The 15,792-nt window shown below is 49.8% G+C and overlaps 1 protein-coding gene across 20 annotated transcripts in view; it reads left to right on the top strand.

Moving 5' to 3' along the window:
• The window catches only part of MICAL3 (microtubule associated monooxygenase, calponin and LIM domain containing 3), a 144,569-nt gene that overhangs the window by 19,166 nt on the left and 109,611 nt on the right, over window positions 1–15,792 (top strand). For 8 of the 20 annotated variants that reach the window (XM_063929307.1, XM_063929293.1, XM_063929288.1 and 5 more), the window contains exon 1: window positions 1,401–1,649. The exons of 1 other annotated variant lie outside the window; for it this stretch is intronic. The gene's annotated coding sequence lies outside the window, so the exon portion shown is untranslated. Of the gene's footprint in view, window positions 1–1,291; window positions 1,358–1,400; window positions 1,650–15,792 lie in introns of those variants that run through there. 11 more of the 20 variants (XM_063929296.1, XM_063929294.1, XM_063929300.1 and 8 more) reach the window with 3 other exon arrangements.

A 15,792-nucleotide genomic window follows, 5' to 3' on the forward strand; every position in this document is an offset into this window, starting at 1 on the left:
CACTCGTGGGCGTCTGAACGCCGGACCCACGCCGGAGCTCACCTGCACATGGGAAGGGTATATAAAGGTATGTGGTTATTGTATGTGTTATAACCTGAGGACGAAGTTAATAAAAACTTCGAAACGTTGTTTTCTATCAACCTGCTTGTATGCTTCTTTGTACCGGAGTGCCGCCGAATGTACACTACGTTATACCCGTTGCCATACGGGTCAGGAGGGCACCGGACCGATATACTCTGAGACTGGGAGTGCTGCCGAAGGAATTGTATATATATATATATATATATATATATATATATGTATATGTATAACCCAATACTAGTGGTCTGATTGCCGGCAATGTCTGCTTGTGAAGCACGCACCTAGATCACCCTTTGCAGGCGGTCAGATTGGATGATCCGGGTGTGGTTTAAAAACCAACCCTTTTTTTGTCTCATTTTGGCCTCTTTATCCGTGGGGTGAGTATATGTGATCTGCTGCTCTGTCGGATACACTGTGTATAGTGAGGGGTATATATGGGGATGTATAGGATGGGGTGTTGGCTGCTGCTACTATTGCAGTTGGATTAGCTCTGGCTGCAGGGTGCAGTATCTATAAATTAGAATTACACACAGTACATATGGAATAAATCACTGACTTCTGCCCCAGCATATAATGTGTGCGTGTCACCAGGACAATGCACTCACCTGCTACCTGGGCAGTTACTGGGGCTGGGTTCATGTCACCTGTGTGGGGTGAGCACAGGGGAAGCCACGCCCCCTGCAGGGTGATGCCACTCTCATCTCTGTGTCCTATGGCAGCTAGCAGAGGGCTGGTGTCTGCTCCCAGGGGTGTAACAGGTGCAAGTGATTGTAGAAGGTCTGGTCTGGTGATACATAATAGCAGCCTATGCCAGTCTATAATGTATTATTACAAAGCTTAGAGTTGCAAAATAAATAATAATAATAATTTTTTTAATGTATTATAAAAATAGCAATGATAGTAATATATAATAAAGATGATCATCAATCTAACAATTATAACAATGAAAAGGAGGATAATATTGATAGTGTTGAGAAAAATAATATAATAAATAAGGAGAATAATAATAATAATAATAAGAATAATTTAATAATAATAATAATAATAATAATAATAATAATGTTCTGTCCCTTTAAATCTCGCCCTGCACACACGTAGGCGGAGCCCGTGTATAATCCCTGCTCTCCCATTGGTCAGTTCATCCTCTGTAACCCGCCCCCCCTATTTTCCCTATGACATTCTCTCACCCTCCGCTGTAACCAATCGGCTGACACACTGGACTGAACCATCCGCACCCGCCTTCAGGGGGGATACATATTTCTGGATCCCGCTGACGGTAAGTGTCCCAGGCCCGGGCACGGTTTGGCCGCCGGAGGTATAGTGTGTGATCTGGGGGCCGGTACTCCTCTCCGGGTTGCTGACCCGCCGCAGTCCCCCCCTCTCCCCACCCTGAGAGTGGTTGGCGCCGGGGGGCGGGGCCTGTGAGCTGCTGCTGCTGCTGCTGGATACGATGTTGCAGCGAGGAATTGTCCGGAGGTCTCCCGGTGCCGCCGCCGCTGCCTGAGCGCTGTGACCGGCGGGCGGGACGGGCTGCGACTGCTGGCTCTGACCGAGGATGCGGCTGAGAGGTGAGACACGCCCCCCTGGGCTCCCAGGGGCCCCCACACAGTGGTGCAGGACATGGGCAGAGCCGGTAGGGGGCACCAGCAGGAGGAATGCAGCAGCCGGGGCTCAGTGTCATCACAGGGAGGTGACAGCAAGGGTTAATACCCCCCCCCCACTCAGTGCCAGGGCATGTGCCTGCCTCCTCATCCCTCTCTGGTGACCTTGGGGCAGGCTGGTGCAGCCCCCAGCTGCTGCTGCACTACAAGTCCCAGCAGTGGGTTCCTGCTGGGACTTGTGGTTCCCCTAACACCACATAGAGGCTTTGCATTGAGGCGTCAGCTCCTCGGGGCATGTGTGTCGCTGCGCCGGGGCAGCCGGCTATTTTGGGCATGTATATGGGAATGTGTCTAGTAAGGGGATCTGATAGCTGAGCAGCGTATAACATGACCCTGAGACCCTCCCAAAGCCGCCTGATACCCAGACCCCCTGTGCCAGGCCTCGTCTCATTACACGCTGCATTACAGGGGGTAGAAAATCATATACTGTATATATTCTACATGTGGTGCCACCGCTGCTGTGTTGCGGTCCCGTGTAGCTACTACTACTTTGTCTGGGGTTTGCTACCCCGCCTGTAACAGACACAGCGTCCCAGCCAATGAGAGGCCGCTCTCCTGCCCGCGGGGCACTGTACCCGGCTGTGTGACCCTTGCCCCGTATGGGGCACCGCCAGCCCTGAGTGTTTTGTCTGTGAGTCAGTGACATCAGCGGTTTGGGTGAGTTTTATCTCCTTACTGTTTATACGCCTGTCAGCGTGCGTCTGCCAGCACGGAGCGCAGAACACAGTCTCCCCCCCCCCCCCCATTCCCCCGTCCCCCCATCTCACAAACACACCGCCTCCCTCTGCCCTAATGCATCCCTGGGCTGAAGAGCTCGCAATCCGGCCGGCGTGTTGCACTGCAGGGTGTATGTGCGGTTGGTGATTCTGCCGCAGACGGACGCGGAGGTGTCTCGTCCCGTCTGGCAGGGGTGATTTCTAAATGATGCAGCGTTATGTATTATTAATGCATTTCCAGTGTTGCGAGTGAATTTTCAGATGGATTATTCCCGGAGGCTTGGTTCCGGCGGGGGTCCCGGAGTGCCCGGCTTCAGCCCTCTGGCAGATCGGCGGCGCTTTGCCCTGCAGCGGCAGCTTGCTCCGGCCTCCGGGCTATTTTTATCCCCACCGTGCACAAGGTGCCTTGGCAGCGAAGCAGCTGTGAGATTCCCTTTATGTTTACCAGCCCCGGAGGCCGGCACAGAGCGCAGGGCCTGCTATGACGTCATGCCTTCGGCTTTTATAAGGCACCAAAGCAGCTCTTTGTGCTGCACAAAGGAGGTGTAATATATATACACAAAGGAGGGATAATATATATATACACACAAAGGAGGGATAATAGACGTACAGCGGCCCGCTGAATGGATGCGTCGACACCTGTGCAGGGTGTGTATAAATACTCTGTAAGAGGAGTGACCCAGATTACGGAGGACTCTCGGCGTCCGCGCCCCGACTCCCTGCGCCGCTGTGTCAGTTTTGCACGTTGACAGCGCTATTGCTGGGCTGGAGGCTGCATCATCGCCGGTTAATCCCAGTGACGGCTCCGAGCCTCCCACACCCCTCTGAAAGTTTTCTGAGTCAAATATCTGGAATTTCGCGCTCACTAGTGAAGGGTTTGGGGCTCGGTCACCTCAGCCGGCCGCAGCCCGTGTGTTCTCTCGTGGAGGCTCTTTTTGGTTTTATGGTTAAATGTTCTTGGGCCTGGGATGAGGCGTTCGGCACCTCGCCGCGTGACTCTGTGTGCTGGTACACTGCAGCCGGAGGTTGTATGCTGTTCATTATCTGGAGGGACAGAAGTGTGTAAGGCTGCGGGCGCTTCCATCACTTGTGCATTTACACACCAGCCGCTCTCTGCCCCAGGTGCGCCCCTGCTTCAGTGTAAGTGGCCAGGAAAACAACGTACTGTAGAATCTGGGAGCCAGGAAAAAAATGGGTATAATAATTTTTTTTTTTTTTTTTTACCCCAAAATGGTAACAATATTTACAACAGCATTCACATAATTTTATCTTCTTAGCAGCAATGAAACACCTTGGGGTTGGCGCTTGGCATGCCGATGCCTTCCGAAACCGCTTCACAGCTCGTTTAGCGCCGCACGCACCAAATCCAGCTTCACTTCAAAGGATTCTCCAGCAGGAGGTTCAGCGTGTCATTAGCGCGCAAAGAACTGATAAGCCGCAGTCTCCTGAATATTGCTTTACTCCGCAATATGGGGACTGTGAGGTGCTGAGGCAGGAGGTACGTTGTGCCTCATCAACGTCACCAGTTGCTTTAAAGAAACTACAACAGGACTGCTGCCAAAATAAGGGACGGTATTGTACCTCACATCGTATAGAGTGTTCACAGATTATGGGGTCTATTCATGAAGCAGTGGAAAGAGTGGAGACGTTGCCCATGGCAACCAATCAGCTTTTAAGTAACCTTTATCAAATGTTTTTATGTAGCAGCCGATTGGTTGCCATGGGCAACGTCTCCACTGGTTCACTTCCCCACTCTTCTTACTGCTTCATGAATAGACCCCTTATGTACTAACCTTGGAGAGAGAGAAAGTGGACGGTGATAAAAGTACCAACCAACCAGCTCCTAACTGTCATTTTTCAAACCCAGCCTGTGACATGGCAGTTAGGAGCTGATTGGCTGGTACTTTATCTCTCTCCGAGGCTTAGTACATAGGGGGCTATGTACTAAGCAGTGATAAGTGGAGAAGTTGCCCATGGCAACCAATCGGCATTGGCGTAACATTTATAATTTGCATACTATAAAAGTATACAGAGCAGCTGATTGGTTGCCATGGGCAACTTCTCCACTTTTATCACTGCGTAGTACATGTCCCTCATATACCCCTATGTCCCTTTAAGTGGAGATAAACGAGTGCTGCCCTATTTTTGGCTCCAGAGGCCCGCACTGCTGCAGAAGGCTCTGATTACTGGTTCCCTGTGACACCGACAGTAAGTTCAGCAACCGATAGAGGAATGCGTGTGTCAGACGTGAAGCGCTCCCCGTATCTGTGACATACAAGGTGTGATAGCGCGCAGTGTGACAGCTCAGCGCGTGTGTGTACGCATTGCCGGGTAACCTTACCCCCGGGCTGCAATGCTCTGCAGGCTGACTGGCTTGTGCTTATTGAGATAAACATGGACACCGCGCTCTGTTCCAGTGCTGATATGTGTATGGGGGTAGGGAATTTAGAGTGTAAGCTCCCTGGGTCGGTGGTCGGCCTGTGTGATTACATATTCTCTGCGTAATGTGATATCCACATTATAAATAAATTGTGGTAACTAATGTAATGATTCCTTGCAGAACGGAGCCGGATATAAATGGGAGATTGGGACTGCGCCACGTTGCGTGCGTGTTGCGTATTTTCATAGTGTTTGTAGCTGAGCAGCCCCCTCATCTAGTAATCGCCGCACGTTTCCCCCGCTCTCTTGTAATTGTCAGGTTCATCGTTTTGATTGCGCGTCAAGCGTTTTGCGACTCATTAAATAGTACTATAAATACGCGGCTTCTTGGCTCAGGATATGGTGCCCAAGTTAAGTGTTGTTATTGTTTTTTTGTTGTTGTCTTTGTAAATGATTTAGCCCAACTCTCTCTGGAGACGCAGATTCTGGCTGCGATCATTTCCTTACGCCATCTGTGGCACCGTAAACCTTAGAATATGGACGTTGCAGTAGCTGGCATGTTAAGTTATTTCGGTGCCGCTGCCAGTGCTGAGGGGTGAAGGTCTCCCATAGGCTAGTTTAGTTTCTCTTAATTTTTTGGGGACGAATGTGTATTGAACCAGAACACAGGTGCGAATGGCGTTACCTCCGCAGGTATGACCCCCCCCCCCGCCCCTACATTTAGCTGGCAGCAGTATACGTTAGGGCAGGGATGGGAAACCTTCGGCCCTCTAGCTGTTGTTGAACTACACATCCCAGCATGGCCAAATAGCAAAACTGTAGCAAAGCATGCTGCGATGTGTAGTTCAACAACAGCTAGAGGGCCACAGGTTCCCCACCCCTGTTTTGGGGGGTTTAACTTCAATGTTAGTGGGGTCTCTGCTTTTTAAAAGACTGGAGGTTTTGTTGCAAATGGCCCCTCCCGCCCCCGGATTGCACCTTTCCGGTAAACCCTCAATCACTTACATATATCCTTACCTGGGAGGGGAGGGGAAGGGGGGGGGGGGGTGACTTTGACGGAAGGTTACCTGCAGTAGAGGGTGTGTGTGTGTGTGTGTGTGTGTGTGTGTGGGGGGGGGGGGGTTGTTGGTATTTGCTCTGCCACTTGTATGTTATCCGGCTGGGTTCGAGCCTTTGGCAGTGTAAATTAGACTTGGCAGCAGCTAATGTCCATTACCGGAGAACCGCCGGATCCCAGTGCCAGACACACGTGTGACTCTCCCTGGAACACAACCGAAAACATTGAACTGTGCACATTTAGGGGGAGTTGTATCATGCCTTGGGGCGTGATAAAGGGGAGACGCTGCCAAAGTGACCAGTCGGTTGATAACTGCCCTTTATCTAGCACAGTCTGTGATATGACAGGCGTTGGTTGATTTGGGAAACTTCTTCGCTCCCTCTGTCCAAGGCTTGATACATCTCCCCCATAGCATTATCTTAGCGGCAGGTGCTTAAATAGCACAGTGCCGCCTAGTGTCCAATTTAACAGTAAATACGTTTCCAGTAGGCCTCAGATACGTGAGAACAAGACGGAATCTTTGCGTTGGTTGAGCAGTCGCTGTCCAATATTCATGGAAGGGAGTACAGATTATGCGGAACACAGTAACTCTGGTCACCTTTTTAAAGCTTTCCAGAATCGTGTTAGAGCTGCTGTGGAACTACAAGTGCCAGCATCCCCAGCTGGCGCTGATGCCAGTGCTTGCAGTGACTGCGGTGGGAAGTTCTTGTGTGATGGTTGTAACTGGCATCTTCTCCGCCTGCCGTCACGCAGCTTTCCTGTTGTACTGGCGGGATCTCATTAATTCACTGGGAATCTGATTAGGTGCCTGCCAGAATGAGTTGGGTCCCATAAATAATGTATTGCCTGTAATGAAATATATTCCCCCCCTGCAAGTGAAAGGCCCCTGTAGCACTTCTGCAGTTCTGTAGCAATTATCCGCGGTTAGTGGACCGTCTTCTGTCTCTGAGTGTGCGCCGGCCTGACAGAGGTTGTCCACCTGCAGGTGACTTTCGTTTGCTGGCTTGTGTTTGTACCCTCATGCATTTTTTACTAAATACCCAACTGTATCTTCCTGTCTTCTGTGCTCCTCAGCCACGCATTTATATCCTATTAACCACCATTTGGGGTTCATCTGTACTCTCATTGGCTGTAGCTCTAGACAGAGAATTTGGTGTTCTATGCAAGATCAAATACAGAGGAATCAACTCTGCCTGATGATATATAGACATGGCTGGAAAGCATAGAATACATTTAAAGCAAAATGAGGCTATTAAAATAAATTAATTTATAAATCATTGTGGCAAGCTGTAACAACAATGCTGCCATTTAATATTTCCTTTGATTCTTAAGGCTGGTATTAATGACTTATAATTCTTCTTTGGGGGTGAGTCACTAATTAATGGGTGCCCATTGTTGCAATTCAATTGTTTTGGGCGCCCCTTAATTATCTCCCTTTTGCGCCCAATTAGTCAATGTTTAGACTACTATGGCAACCACAGTCGCAAAGCACATGATGTAACGAGCGGAGGGAAGAATGCATGCTTATAATAACGTGCTTTACTTCCTAAGTTATGGAAAATCAACCCACTTTACTGCCTTACTATGGCTTTCTGTGTGCCAAACCTCTGTGTACCGTCCAGCGACACACTGCTCGTGTAACAAGGGGAGGTTTGGAAGGCACTGAATGAAACCATTTAATCTGCGAATAAATAATAAAACCACATTTCTCTCTGCCTTCCTGTCTCTTCCGCCCTTTGTTGCAGCTGAGCTGTCTTCTCCTCAGCTAACGGGGAGGCAGATGCTTTCTGAGGTTTAATCCGCCACATTCCATCGACCTGGCGGCAGAGTCTCCGATAGGAGCAGAGTAAGGGTAGCAGGGGGGCAGTCGCTGATATAAATGTGTATTTGGGCCTTTATTCCGGCCGGGGGTTTATCAGTTGTTCGGATCAGGCCTTCTGCCTGTATTTGGAATGAATAAGACGTTTTTGTGATGTTCTCATGCGGTTTGCTCAGGATTTGCCCCAAGCAGTCACCTGATTAGCCTGTGTGTACCTTCAGCAGGACCCGCTTGCACGCGGAGGCAGCCGGTTTTAGAGACTGAAGCTGCTGTAGGGGGAGATGCATCAAACCTTGGAGAGAGATCAAGTGGAGAGAGTTAAAGTACCAACCAATCAGATTCTGACTCATTGGGGGTCAATTCTATTCAGCGACAGTTGAATAGCGCCGGGAGTTAGCTCCCGTCGCTATTCAATTCAGCTCATGTTAAGTTGGCCCGTTCTCGCCGACTTAACAGGTTGAATTGTCGGGAGAACGGGCATTCTCCGACTTAACTCCCCGCCGCGATGCTGATTCCCGACAGAATCAGCCTCGCGCCGGCCGTGCGGCAGCACTTTTGTCGGATTTCCTCTCTCATCCCCCGGGGGTGAGAGAAGAATTCCCGACAATTGGGGTCACTTGGCGCTGTTTTGAATAGTGCCGGGAGCTAATTCCCATCGCTGTTCAACTGTTGCTGAATAGAATTGACCCCATTTTGTTAAGCACAGCCGCTAGCACGGCAGGAGCTGATTGGTACTTTATCTCTCTCTCTCCAAGGTTCAGTACATCTCACCCACAGCCTTTTGGTTTTATTTGCGTTGTAGAGTTACAGTAAATTGTTGCTCTTTGCATCATGGCATTAAAGTGCACGACGGCTAAAACTGTAGCTGCGTCATATGAAGTAGCTACTAATAAGTTCCACAAGCGTATCGTTTCCATACATTGCAAGACATTGGAATTTCTACCAATCTGTTGCTTTTTTCATTTTTTTTTTTCTGCACAAGGCAAATTAAGGGGGGCGACAGCCGCGTCTTTATTTGGACGCTTTGATAAGGAGACGAGTGTTGCTGAATGGGAACTGTCAAGGTACGGCGGCGATTTGACATGTCATTATAAATAGCCGTAAGCCAAAGACACAAGCTACTTGTTGCATCGAGCCCGCAAGGATGTGTCATTATAACTAAATAGCAGGACAGGGAAGAAGGTGGCGGAGGGGCGGTAGGCTGGAACTTGGCACGCCAGCGGCGGACCACTGCGTTTAGGTAAAGATCACGTAAGGCCGCCTTAGAAGGCCGAGAACACCTATGTATTGGGAATGGGCTACTGTGAAGGGAGAGAGGGTCAGTAAACGGGTATCGGCCAAGGATTCCAACTAGCAATACGTGATTTTTCTGCGTCTCGCAAAACGCTCGTCATTTATCCCATGTATTCTATTGAATGGGCTCTCCAGAACCCAGCGATCGTCGCGGAAAGCGTCGGAGGGTTGGGGGTTGTCCATTTAGAGGTAGTTAAGCTAGTAGCAGCCGAGGGGATGTGACGAATAAGCTTATAAGCGTCGGGGGTGGTTGCGGCCCAGGCGGGGACGTAAATAGGACGTAGGGAGTTGGGCAGCTGAGCGCTTGCAGGGGAATCGCTCACCTCTGTTCTGGGACTGAGAAACCTGCATCTTCACCCATGTTCTTAAACGTTCCAGGTGGGCCAGATGTGGGCAGCTGTATGACGAGTGATCCTGAGGGTGGGGGGACGAAGACCAGACATGGGTGATATTTTATACACCTATTCTTAATGTGGGCACACACTGAGGACTTGGTCAGATTTGGGTCTGGTCCTGCCCCAGTTATTTTTTGGGCGCCCTGCTCAGTTCACCCCCTCCCAGAATCAAACAGAAATGCGCGGAAGAGTTGGTCTCAACCCTTTTTATTTGGGGGTGCTGTACATGGCCACTCCCCCTCTAGACTCCTTCTGCCGACTCTGTACCCCGCAATGATCATTGTTAGACTGTCTGGCCTTTGTCTTGCCGTCTGTGGCCTGGATGAACCGTGTGAGGTAGTGTTGTAGGTTTAACCCTTTGTGCTTGCCTTCCAGTTTATAATGCGCCAGGTCGGTGTGTGAGGCTTTGGTGTCGGCAGCTCTCTGTGTGTGTATGCTCGGCAGGGCCCGGGGTTTGGCAGGGCCCTGTCTGTGTGCCTCAGTAGACGGATGATGTCTCTAACCCTCCCCGCCCTGTGTATCACAGTCAGGCTGCGACATGCACACGGAGACAGTCGGCTAACACTGACATGAATGGAGCAGGCCTGGCTTGGCAGACAGGGTAATGAGTCGTCTTCGCTGAGGTAATTGCATCCTTCCACGGGGATGAATAGTCATCAGGTCTTATTTTTCTTTTTACCCCTCCTTAATTACGTGCAGGATGTGGGTGGAAAGGTGCCTGCTGGGAATTGTGGTACATCATAGGAGCCATATTGCAGGCCTAGACCATCCGGCTGCTTTTATCCAGAGGTGTTTCGATCATCGGCGAAGCAGCCCTGACTGGTCCCTGAAGTTCCCCCTCCCCAAATAAGTGTTTAATGAGGTAATGTTACTTCGGTCTCCCACTGGGAAGTGGTGCTGCACGGTTGGGGGTTTTGGGGGGACTTTTCATGTTAAAGATATTGGAGAAGATCTCTAGAAACCATAAGTATAACGGTGATTCTGCCTCGCGTAGGCTGTGGCACTGGTGCTTTTCCTAATAATTTGGTGTAAAGGTTCTAAACATGGTCCCCTACGGCCTGGGGTGTAGTGTGGCAGACAGCGGCGTTCCAGGGACTGCAAATCCTCAGATCTGCAGATCCTGTGTGACGCTAATCTTGTGTCGGACGTGCGCGGGGCTTATTATATATCGCCTGCTTTGCACCGCCCCCATGTTAACACCTTTTTGCTGGACAGACTGACCCTTTAATAGGATCTGTGTGTATCCGTCTACAGATAATCTGCCTGTGATGGCTGTCTGAGGGCCTGGCCGCCGTTTCCTATGACCATTAACACCTGGTAAGGGCCGACGGTGTGTGGTGTCAGATGGCCTATTAAAGCCTAAGAGGTGCAGGCTCCAGGCTATAAGTTCCTGCAGGAACATGACTTTATGGTGGTTTGTGTCTTTTATGACCGGCATGACTCAGGTGTATAAACGGACTTATTTTTTGGCTGGCGACGAATCGAAATGCTGTATTTTGTGGTTATGTAGTGTGGGTGTTTTTTTTTTCTTTCTTTTTTTTGCTCTTTAAATAAGGGGAAAACCTTTGAAATGATAAATAATAGTCTGGTGTAATGTGTTTGGCGAGGGCTGGCGTGTGCCGCCCGTGCAGTGTGGTTAGTAGTGTAATTAGGCAAATGATACGCCGCTTGTAGTTCGATGTGTCATATTTATGCAGGATAATGGGTACTCGCTACGGATCTTCCTTACAGCGCTGACAGAGTGATTCTTCTAGTTTAGTACATACGCGTCACATGTCCTCTGCAATGACTGGGGTACATGTCTGCAGAAGCTGGGGTTCTCACAAGTCCCCCCCCCTTTATTTTATTTTTTGCCACCAAAAAATGTCACTTGCCAGCTGTGAATCTCCCCCAAATTAACCCAAAAAATTTGACTAGATTTTAGTAACAGATTTGTTTTAAAGGTTCTATATGGAAGTAATTAGAGGGGAGGGGGGGGGTTGTTTATGCCCTAGGGTCACCTGGATGTTCAGGTGTTTGCGTTAAGCAGGTGATAACCAGATTTATTCATTTATGTTCACTTTTTGTCATTGTGTTTCCATCCATTTATTAACACACACACACACACACACACACACACACACACATTTTTTTTTTAAATGATTATTGTGTACTTATTACTAGCGGTTATAATTGGCTCCAGTATTGTGTACTTATTACTAGCGGTTATAATTGGCTCCAGTATTTTATTGACCTGTCCGCTCCAGTAACTAATAAACCCACATTGCCTGTTTCCTTGCATAAGGGCGCAGGCCAATATTACCTATGAATGACCTTATAGTGCTGGACAGAAGGCGCCCGTCGCTTTAATGGGGCCCCAGGCTTCGGAGTAGTGAGCAGTAACGGGTGTCTGTACGTTGATGGATTCCCCAGCGGTAGTGTGAGGCACGGGGAGCTTGCACAATTAGTATTCAGATGGTGGTGCATGAGGCTTTCTTCCATGTTCCTCCGTGCGTGTTTCTACAACATCAGGAACCCGTGTCTGTACAGAATTTCACACACATGCTCTGTCGGGCGCCCTGGGGCGGCGTCGCCCTGCTTTCAGCATGAAGCCAGGTTCTTGTGTAACGGTCTCCTGGATGGAGGCATTCTGTGCCTCCTGCATATTGCTGCCTTCCCATCACATTATCCCGCTCACTCCATACAGTTCTCCCGGCTGTGGGGGGATGATATATACCCGTATTAGTGTCCCAGTTGCAGAGCGGTTTCCATATCACCTGCTGTATAATGTCTCTCCCGTTCCCGGGATGTAGGCTCTGCGCTGCTTGTTGTGACATGTGTGAGAGATGCGAGATTGTCATATCTGGGGGTTTCGCCTCTTCCTGGCTGGTTGACGTATTTGCCCTCGCACATTACTAGCAGAGTAAATCCTTATCTGGAGAATTGTTTTCCGCTCCGGAACGCAGCAAACGTCAATCTTCTGTACGCAGCGCTCTGCATGTGTGTGTAGCTGCAGATGCTACGTGTTCTGTGTGTTGTGACTTCTGCTGTAGTTGTACGCAGCGCTCTGCGTGTGTGTGTAGCTGCAGATGCTACGTGTTCTGTGTGTTGTGACTTCTGCTGTAGTTGTACGCAGCGCTCTGCATGTGTGTGTGTAGCTGCAGATGCTACGTGTTCTGTGTGTTGTGACTTCTGCTGTAGTTGTACGCAGCGCTCTGCATGTGTGTGTGTAGCTGCAGATGCTACGTGTTCTGTGTGTTGTGACTTCTGCTGTAGTTGTACGCAGCGCTCTGCGTGTGTGTGTAGCTGCAGATGCTACGTGTTCTGTGTGTTGTGACTTCTGCTGTAGTTGTACGCAGCGCTCTGCATGTGTGTGTAGCTGCAGATGCTACGTGTTCTGTGTGTTGTGACTTCTGCTGTAGTTGTACGCAGCGCTCTGCATGTGTGTGTGTAGCTGCAGATGCTACGTGTTCTGTGTGTTGTGACTTCTGCTGTAGTTGTACGCAGCGCTCTGCATGTGTGTGTGTAGCTGCAGATGCTACGTGTTCTGTGTGTTGTGACTTCTGCTGTAGTTGTACGCAGCGCTCTGCATGTGTGTGTAGCTGCAGATGCTACGTGTTGTGTGTTGTACGCAGCGCTCTGCATGTGTGTGTGTAGCTGCAGATGCTACGTGTTCTGTGTGTTGTGACTTCTGCTGTAGTTGACTCAACGTTTTTGCTGTAAATGTCTATTTTCTCTAATGCTGTTATTGGCTGCGCCTTGGCCGTGGGGCCTCGTCGCTGACACCCAGATGTTACAGGAACCCTGTTCCGCGCTCACACCCCAGTCACACTTACACGTTTCTGACACCCCTGTGCCTTTTCCAGCTTGTTGTCACCTTGGCTACTGTGCCCGCAATTCACCTCGGAAATGTATATATCATTTTCTGAGACGTTTTTGCAAACTGCTGCTGTTTGCTAATTCTATCCCTACCCCCACCCAAGCTGCAGGCTTTAGACATTTTTGTACCCCCCCAAAAATTCTCACATGCAGTTACGAAGTTGTCACAGCCGTATGGCAAGGGAGGGGTCTTACATGTCCGTCCCTGCATAAATAAAATAGGGACTCCTCTTTCTAGGCCTGCTGATAAATGCACGTGAGGTATGTCCTGTCTCCAAATAATAACTGATGGGTATTATCTGGGCCGGGAAATCTGACCCAACAGAGGGCAACTTTTTTATTTTATTCCCCCCCCCCCCCCCCCCCCAGTTTTTAAATTGACCGCGGCATTCCTGGGCCACCACATCTGCGTATGATTTGGGCGCACACGTTAGTCTGTTTGCATAACAGTCATTGCTTTACAGATGAGAATTGCGGCCTGACAGCGCGGTGAGAGACTTGCAGGCCATGTGTTTTTGCGGGGTTATACTCTGCAGCGCTATACGAGCGTACAGTTATAATGCACACAGTAGCGGCACCAGTACTCTTTGGGTTAATTATCTCTACCTTGTATGAGCTGATCGATGTGACTTCTACATCTGAGACGTATTTAGCATTTTTATAAATTTAGTCTGCAAACCCGCCGCATTAATGTAGCGGCTCTCCAGCTGTTGTAAAACTACAATTCCCAGCATGCTTTGCCACCGTTTTGCTATTAGGGAATGCTAAAACTGTGGTAGAGCAAGCTGGGATGTGTAGTTTCACAACAGCTGGAGAGCCACAGGTTGGCCAGGCCTGATGTAGCACGACATTTACATAAAGGGGTCTATTCATGAAGCTGTGAAAAGTGTGGAGAAGTTGCCCACGGCAACCAATCGGCTGCTACTTATAATCATACAGAATGCATTTTATGAATGTTACCTCAACACTGATTGGTTGCCATAGGCAACTTCTCCACTGGCTCACTACACTCTCATCACTACTTCATGAATAGACCCCTTAGTCATTTATAGTAACCATCTGCTTTCAGTACTCCCTGAGGCAGGCTAAGCTTGGCCCTGGGGGTGCCTCACTAGTGACACGCGTGTTCCCGTATCTCCAGGGTGGGTTGTCCTGTGGTCTCTGACAGGGAACAGCCTGTATAATACCGGAGGGGTTTGTAGGGCTGCCCTCCTGATACTGTGTGCCCGCCTGCCCGTGTTATCTGTCCCCGCAGCTGTTGTTCCTGCTCCCTTATCATGCTGGGAGTTGGGACAGGGGCCTGTTGTGCGCTCTCCTCCCTGCACATTGCTGTCATTGGCTGCTCTCCCCGTATTCAGGCTTGAATCATAGTATTGTGCATAAGTGCTGCAGCCCTTTGGGTGCAAGATAAAGGGGCCTCCCCTCCCCCATCACCTCGGGGTTAGAATGGAGAGCCTGGCGTTAAGCTGCGGCATTAATATAATAATTAGTCCTGTCTCCATTCCCTCTATGCGGATGGAGCAGGGAGTGAGAGCATTGCTGAGAGTTGTAGTCCCTGTATTAGAGGCTTGCAGGAGCGATGTGACGTTACTGGGAGCTGGCTGTCCTCCTGTGCCCCGGCGTGTAATAGGTGTGTGCGCGCTCGGGCAGGTACTGGTGTCTGTGAGGGGACATGCACCGTGTCCTAATATGGAGACAATAGTCCCCAGTTTGCAGAAAAGGACGCAGATGGAATTACCTGTGCGTATTAACCTCTCCAGCTGTAATGAGGCCTATTCACATACCTGGAAGCAGCTGCTGTTCTGACCGGTCAGGCCGACCGCTGCAGTACGTCGCGCATAGCGGGCAAGCGGTTCGATGCGAGAACCCTTTATCTGATTAGCATATGTGTGGCAATAACATGACTACAAAAACTTGTTTATAAACATCCCTTTCCCGCCCTCCGGTTTCTGTCCGTTGTGGCCTGTGAAGCGTAGAAACCGCTGTGCGCAGCTCACTGGATGCAATCGTGAATAGTGCATACTGTTAGCCTCCATTTGCATGTTAGTAAACGGTAAAACTAGCATTTAAATATGTAGCGGGGCCGGCGTCGCGCAGTCACTGAAAAATATTCACTTTCAGTAGTGCTGGTTTGTAGTGTTGGAGCCGTCCTGCCGGCTGGTGAGGTTCCTCTTTGGTCGTCACGTCCTGGTGGTCGGTCTGATTGCACGCCGACCTTATCCGCCCGATGTAGTCATGGCAGCTGGAGCCAAGTTGGAGGAATCTCTGCTCAGCTGACACTCTGAGCATTGCATCATGTTCAGTGAATTTGGCTGCAGCGTTTCGGTCTTTTAACTGCTGCAATATCCTGCTAGGCCTGGAACGCTATATAGCCCATCCTGGTGTTGGAATGTGATATGGCCGTTCTCGTGCATGTCCACAGTGTTTGGGGTTACAGTACGTTGCAGCTGGACGGAGACTCTGGAAAATGCAGACTCTCTGACGGGTAAATTGCCGGTCACCATCTGTACAGTTCTCTGCCGGGAACCATTAG

This window comes from Pseudophryne corroboree, chromosome 6 (assembly GCF_028390025.1).
Source record: "Pseudophryne corroboree isolate aPseCor3 chromosome 6, aPseCor3.hap2, whole genome shotgun sequence".
Classification (NCBI taxonomy): Eukaryota; Metazoa; Chordata; class Amphibia; order Anura; family Myobatrachidae; genus Pseudophryne; species Pseudophryne corroboree.